The sequence below is a fragment of the Squalius cephalus genome (assembly GCF_949319135.1).
Source record: "Squalius cephalus genome assembly, chromosome: 19".
Lineage (NCBI taxonomy): Eukaryota > Metazoa > Chordata > Actinopteri > Cypriniformes > Leuciscidae > Squalius > Squalius cephalus.
The window spans coordinates 21,231,486-21,239,212 of NC_137140.1; positions in this window are offsets into that span (position 1 = coordinate 21,231,486).

Sequence of the window (7,727 nt, forward strand, 5' to 3'; positions counted from 1 at the left end):
TACCTGTATTTACATCCTGTTTTCGGGTGAAAAGTCCACAGTAGTCGATTGTCGAGTTCGGGCGCATGATCGTACGTACTAAACCTATGCGCGTGAACTCGACAATCGACTACTGTGGGCTTCAACCGAAAACAGGATGTAAATACAGGTATGTGCGCTGGCTGAATAAACATAATTTTTATTTATTTATGTTTTAAACATCACATCTACTGCAGTCAGATTCACCCGCGTTCACTCTGAAGGAATCACTCACATGGCTGTGCACTTGTAATGACACATCAAGGATGTTAAGAGGCTAAAAGCAGGTTTAAAACTTGCCCCATTGAAGTCAACAGGGTGCAAATTTTAAAAAGAGGATAACACGGTGTAGGCAACACCGATTTTTGTCGTTGTTCTCTGTACTGACAGCACTCCAAATTTACAAAAAAATGAGCTCAATGTTAAAATTGACCGGAGTTCTCCTTTAAAATGACAGGACTAGACTGCAAGAAAGCCAGATAAAATATATATGTGTTTGTGCATGTGAAGTGAGCATATTAAATATTAATTTGGTTTAATGAGAGAGCAGTGAGAGAGTCACAAGAAATAAAGACAGAACAAATCAGTGTCAGACATGTCTTGACATGTCACAATGCTTGTGATGATTAACTAACTGGTACAGAGGAACAGATAAGAGAGCAAACCATATTTATCCATATTTATTAAAATCTATAAAAATAATAATAATATATCCAAGATGGTGGAAGAAGTGAGAGAAATGCTGATTATTAGTATACATATAATTATTTCCATTTGGAAAATTATTGATAAAACTAGTCTAAAATCATATTAATCAATCAAAGAAATAAATATCATATACAAAACACATCTTTACTGAGTTAAGGCTGTTCTTTGCCTGCTCAAAATTCTGGATACAGAATACAGCATAAAGCCAGACTAAATTATGCCTGCTCTGACCCAACTCAGCCCCTAGTAAAACAATATGCAGTTAAAATTGTTGTGTAAATGCATTTATGCCACCATTGAGCAGCATTAAACAGTGTAAAGACACCTAATTGCCACTTCAGAGGCGCTTCTGTGCCACTTTTGCAGTGCCATATTTTTAAATTATTATTATAAATTTATATAAATTTACATATTTATAAATTTGCTATATTTTACCTAAATAATGATTTTAAAAAACCTATTGCATTAATTACAATAATTTATTTACTATTGCGCTATGTTTTTTTGCTCTGTGTAAATGATTTACAGACAACGTTACCTCATCAAAACACTTCCAATTGCCCATTAAATGGCATGTTTGATTAGCCAACAGCAAATCTTGCACCTCCACCTAATTGACACCTGCACTGCCCTCCACCCAGAAATATGTACCAAAAACATGGCAACAAGACATGAAGAAAATGTCACTGAGGTGTCTTCTGCCTGCCATCAGGGATCATTTCGACCACCTTTCAGCATGGCTCAAACGGCAAAATCTATGACTTGGGGATGTTTTGCTTCAGACTGAACAAAGAACTGAGTTAAGCTATTTTGAGCTGCATCCATCATCTTTCTTTTTATTTCATTTCAATTGTGTGAGCCGACAGCATAAACTGACATTTTTGTGTTGATTGTAATTTTCAACATGTTAAATTGAACAAGTTCATGACTGTTGCACAAAAATGAACATATTGCGTGTCTAAACCAATTAAGGCAGGAACCTTACTCATTTTGCAGCACTGATTATGTTTGGGAAAAGTTCCATGCGTGTCAGATCATGACATATACAGAGGAATGTGAACAAGTTACCATATGGAGAAAAGAGAGTAAAGGCAAGAACTACGCCAGCTCTCACAGTCCAAACTATTACAAAACATTCATTCAAATAGAGTCATTTCAAAACTTTAAATAAAATAGTGTTTTTTCCCTCAGACTGGCACTGCACAAATGGCTGCTTGCAACAAAGACTCTTTTGTATCTACTGGTTTGCTTAACTGTCTATCTATACAAAGAAAATGATGCAAACTTTTTAAATGAGGATTAATGTGTCACTTACTTTAGTACTTCTGCAAATACTTCATCTACATATATCAAATGAACAACCCTTGTGAAAAAGTACACTTTACCAAGATATAGAATAAATGTCAAGTGAATTCGGGCAATTAATTGCATGTTAATCACAATTAAATGACAATCTATTATCATTTTAATTTATATTAAATGCAATTAACTGAACTTTAGAGTGTATTTTTGACTAACTTAACGTATTTATATGTAATTTCATAATTACGTCTATGGTTAAAGTGTACTGCTGAATGTATTGTCAAGCATTTATCGTATACTAAAATATACTTTCATGTAATTTCTGTAAAAACGTATTTATTTACTGTAAATATATTTGCAATTACACATTTGTAATAATGTTGCAATTGGGTACATTTAAAACGTATTATTTATCATTAACTTTAAATAATAAATAATATTGAATAATCAAAAATGTACTTCTATAAAGCATGCCACAAAAATATTAAATAATGATTTAAAATGTACTTTAAAGAAAAACATTTCATTTTCCAGTAAACAAAATGATGTTCAAAGAATGCTTTACTTACATTCCCAATAAGTTATGAAAACGTTTTGTCCATCTTTTTATTTTTCAAACACTCCGGGAATGTTACTTCTGAATGTTCTCTGAACTTTCTGAGACAAGTAGTAACATTTATAAAACATTAGGCAAACATCCAGCTAAACATTTCAGGTAAAAACATTCCATGAATGATGTTTAAATAATGTTTTGTGCTAAAATTTTGAGAACATTATTAAAGACCAGATAACTTTAAACAAACATTCTGGATAAACGTTTGTCCATAACTTTGGCATAGTGTCTGCCCAGATCCGGCCAACATGTAGAAATCCACACGTACCAGATGTGGGCCGGATCTGGGCCGACACTATGTTGCTGTCTGGGTTGCCACAACGTTAGTCAAAGTTCTAAAACTGGTTTAGCATTATTACAAAGTGCACCTTTAAAAAAAAAATGTGTACTTAAATCTGCAAGTACAGTGTTTAGATTTGAAGTACACTACAAGTACACATTCATTATACCAAGTGCTCTAAGAAGCACTTTTTTCTTTTTTTTCTGTCTTTCATGGTTGTTGTTGTGACCACAGTGAGAAAAAAAAGGCAGACTGTGCGTCACCAACTTAATTGTATGCCAGATTGTTTTGATATACATCTCAAGACTTTGGTCACAATTAACACAGTTGACTGGCCGGTCATTCATGTCACGTTGTAAGATTCCCATTGACATGTAAAATTGAAATAGTACAGTGCAAACCCAGAGGCTAAAAGTCAGAGGTTAAGATTCTCTGTGAAGGTGAAATCACATCACAGTGTACACCCAACTATTCCATTCAGTCCACTAGAGTGGCGATAAACAACAGGACGTCATGTTCCTCCTGTAGGGGATTTCAGAGCGCTGCCTTATCAAGTGACAGCAGGTAACCCAATTTTGCAGTGCACGTTGTGTGTAACTCGACACATGCTTTTGGCCGGGCACAGTGCCCACAGTCACAGGGCATAATCTCATTACAGCCGCACATGTGTGACAACAATATTCTAATTTAAGGGCCAAGTGTACATAAACAAATGATCATTGACTGTTTCACGGTTTCTTAATAGGAGGCCGACAACTTCAACATGGACAAAGAGGGAAACTGATCATTTGGAATGCAATTATGGTCTATGTCATGAGTTAATTAAAAGTGATTAACAGCTGGTCTTTTTGATTTGCTGCATATTTTGTGTATTTCTTCCTTAGTCTTTCTTATTGGTCTTAATGAAGAACAGATGTTGTTGTGGAACAACATTTCAATAGTTTAGTAATTCCTCAAACCCGATTCAATAAGAACATTTGGCATCTCTAATATCCAGTAATCAAGAAATCTGATTCCAGCCAATTACTGAGAGTTTAAAAAAGATTATTTAAGTAAATTGAGTGATTAGAAAAAAGAAGGAACAAATCCCACTTTCACATTGGTGAGATTAGGGAAATGAAATATGATTATTGCTTGAATATCTTCTGCAATACTATATCAACAGAGCGTGTTGAAAACAATGTGAACAAATGAGCATTTAAACAAAAACAAATAAAGGAATACAGAAAATAATACCAGAAAGATTCCTCAAGATTAGGCTGATTTTTCCCATGCTTGTGTGACACCCCTGGCTCTTTGAGTCAAGCTTCATACACATTAATTCAATGTCAACTCATTAGTAATCCTAAGAATTCATATGTTAGTGATTCTAGCACACATACATTTCAACATGTTTGCATAGACACGGAAATGTACATTACTAACATACTGACAGCGCCAAAAACATAAGCATTTTAAAGGTCCCATTGCATGGATTATTTTATTATTTTAGAATGTTTCCTGGGGTTCCCTTATAATGTTAGTATGTTTTTTAGATCAAAAGTTGTTATAATTTAGAAATAAAAGGCATATTTCCTAGCCTGATTTTAGCCTCTGATTTGAACGCTCTGTTTGAAGGGGCGTGTCTGTGTGAGACTTCAGTGTAAACGCCCTCTGCTGTGATTGGCTGACATGCTTGCATATGAAATATCTAGCATTACATGTGGAACTCTCTCGAAAACTTTTACTATTACTGCTATTATACGTTTTTACTATTACAGCTATCGGGATTAACGAATCGTGAGAAGTTTTTTAAGTATTTAGATCTATTCCCATCACATAAAAGGTTGCAGTGATGAGCATTGAGCAGATGACAGCCTGTTGATCGCGTGAATAAAGATCTTATCATTGCAACGCAGTTTCTGCACTCTCACTAATGATTTCACCAATGCAAACATGAGGTAAGTACAGAGCTTTGTTGTGCAGTGTAACAGCATCATTGGTGTCCAGATAAACTCGCACTGTGTGATTGACAGTTTGGGCGATTGGAAAGGGATTGTTCTTTGATCGCTTTCTGTATATATATTAATCACAGTTTAAGTAAGATTATTTTCATCCTACTAAGAGAAACGATGTGAAGTTGATCGTTTAGTCACTGACTTGATTTACTGATGCATAAACAGTATTGAACGACTTTGAGAGAAAGATTATCTGTCTGAACTTGAACAATTACACATCAGAAATTCACATAACCCACTGGTTCTTCAGAGGCTCGGATGAAGGAACTAAAAAAATACTTTTGTGTTCATTTGTACATCCAAACACTGAGCAACTGCCATGCTTTGCTCGTTTGCAAGCCATGATGTCTCTCGAGGAAAAACCAATATCGCGCTCACGCAGCTCATTTTCTCATGGGCGGGCCAAATTCTTTTTGCGGGCAAAGAAGAGAAAGGGGAGGTAACCTTTCCCCTTATGGCGACATAAGGGGAAGATTTCTAGATTCGCTCGTCTGAGCTTTCATTTTCTCAAAAATACCCAGGGCTTGGTTTACACCCATCAAAACGTCTAGCCACTGGGGGACCATAGGCAGGCTAGGGAAACTCATATTAAGGTTAAAAAAAGCCTCATAAAGTGAAATTTTCATGCAATGGGACCTTTAAGAGCACACAACTTTAGAGATGTACAAATGTTTGTGAATACAGAATAGACTGTTTCTATTGAGTGTGCATTAATTACAATGAAAATAACTGAATGTCCAATAGCATCACATTTATTTAATGCATTTATCTATTTTTACAGGTACCGGGTTCATTCATTCTGTTAAGTGATATTATCTTAGCAGATATTATACAACCGTTCAAATGTATAGGGTCAATAAGATTTTCTAAAGTTTTTGAAAGAAGTCTCTTATGTTCACCAAGGCAGCATTTATCTGATCAAAAATATTGATATTACAATTTAAATTCTGTTTTAATATATTTCAAAATGCAATTTATTCACGTGATCAAATCTGAATTTTCAGCATCATCACTCCAGTCTTCAGTGCCACATGATCCTTCAGAAATCATTCTAATATGATGATTTGGGCTCAAGAAACATGTCTTATCAATGTTGAAAACATGAAACCTTTTTTACAGGATACTTCGATGAATAGAAAGTTGAAAAGAACAGCATTTATTTGAAATATAATTTTTTTGTAACAATGTAAAGGTCTTTACTGTCACTTTTGATGAATTTAATGCATACTTGCTTAATAAAAATATGTTTGTTTCTTAAAAAGAAGATGTAATGAGCCAAACTATATAACTATCTATATAGTAAAAAAAAGATGGTTTTTTTTGCTTAAAGACGTGTATGTGTGAAGACATTCACATTTCTGTTCATATAGTACAGTACATCACATACAAAAAGATGGTATAAAAAAGGGCAGCTTTTGAGGCTAACAATTGGGCTAATAAAAAGTCCAACTGGGTGAAACTTTATATAACCACACTGTGTATGAACGCAACCATATGTAGCCATAAAACAAACTAAAAACCATATTTGTTCTTCTGTGTGAGTGTAGCCATAGAATTTCCAGAACTGTACCTGGAAAGTGTATAGTGCACATTCTCTGCTGCAGGACTATTTTAGGTTACAACAGCAATGAAGTTGGACAGATTCCCCAAAATATTATATATGTATGATCAAGCGGTGACTGAATGCATTCGGGGGAGTCTGCAGACCAGACTTTATCAGAGACTATCATTTGCAGCGCATTTGCTAAGTCTAACGAATGGTGTTTTGGTACAAGTTTAAGCTGATAAAATGAAATTTGTGTGTTTTTCCTGGAATGAGCCGTGTGTCGGAGGCAAGAGGTCAGTTTGGGGTTACATTAATGGATGTGCTTGTGTGTTCAGTACCATCTCCACTTTCATCAGCAGTGCAGAACTTTACATAAACAGCACCTTAATTGTACACCAAATCTAGACTGACTTCAGAGTCACATTTTCCTCATCAGAACACTTACTGGTAAAACAAATGTTTCTATTTGTAATTTTATAGGTTCTGGTGTATTGAAACTTCAACTGTCATGTATTTAAATATATTTGTACACATTTGTAATGATGAAGTTGTAATTATAACCTTTAAATCAATGAATAACACACTACACTGTAAAAAGTGAACAGTTGGATCAACTTAAAACAATTACTTCAATTGGTAACACCTAAAGAAATTAAGTTTTCTCAACTTAAATGATCAGATTTCACGATAAAACGTGATAATTTAAGTTGAGAAAACTAAATTTCTTTAGGTGTTACCAATTGAAGTAATTTTTTTTAAGTTGATCCAACTATTCACTTTTTACAGTGTACAGTTCAAATTATAATCAAGTACTTTACATGTGGTTTAGTCTACCCATCAAAATAAGGGGTAGATTTTTATTTAAAGCGTGACAAAAATAAACAGTAGAACATTTAAAAGTCATTAAAAAGTGTCCTCTCTTCAAGTACACTTAAGTAGCCTTTTATTTCATCAATTCATGGAGTTGAGTAAGAGTGCTTAGACCCTCCTCACGAAACAAATTTGACTGCAGCGAATCAGTAAGACATATAGCTGGAGTCTGCAGGGAGATAAAGAGGTCTGCGGTCAGGCCAAACCCTCACCGGACCAGGGCAATGAAAGCACCCCAATACTGCTACTGAAGAACGGAGGAAGAGAAAAAAGCAAAAAGAAGTGATGGGGGGTTGGAGGTATATTTACTGAAATCTACTTGGCTCCAGCTTCATAATAATTCAACTCAACAAAGATGAATGCAAAGCAATATCCAACAGAAGAAAATGGCTG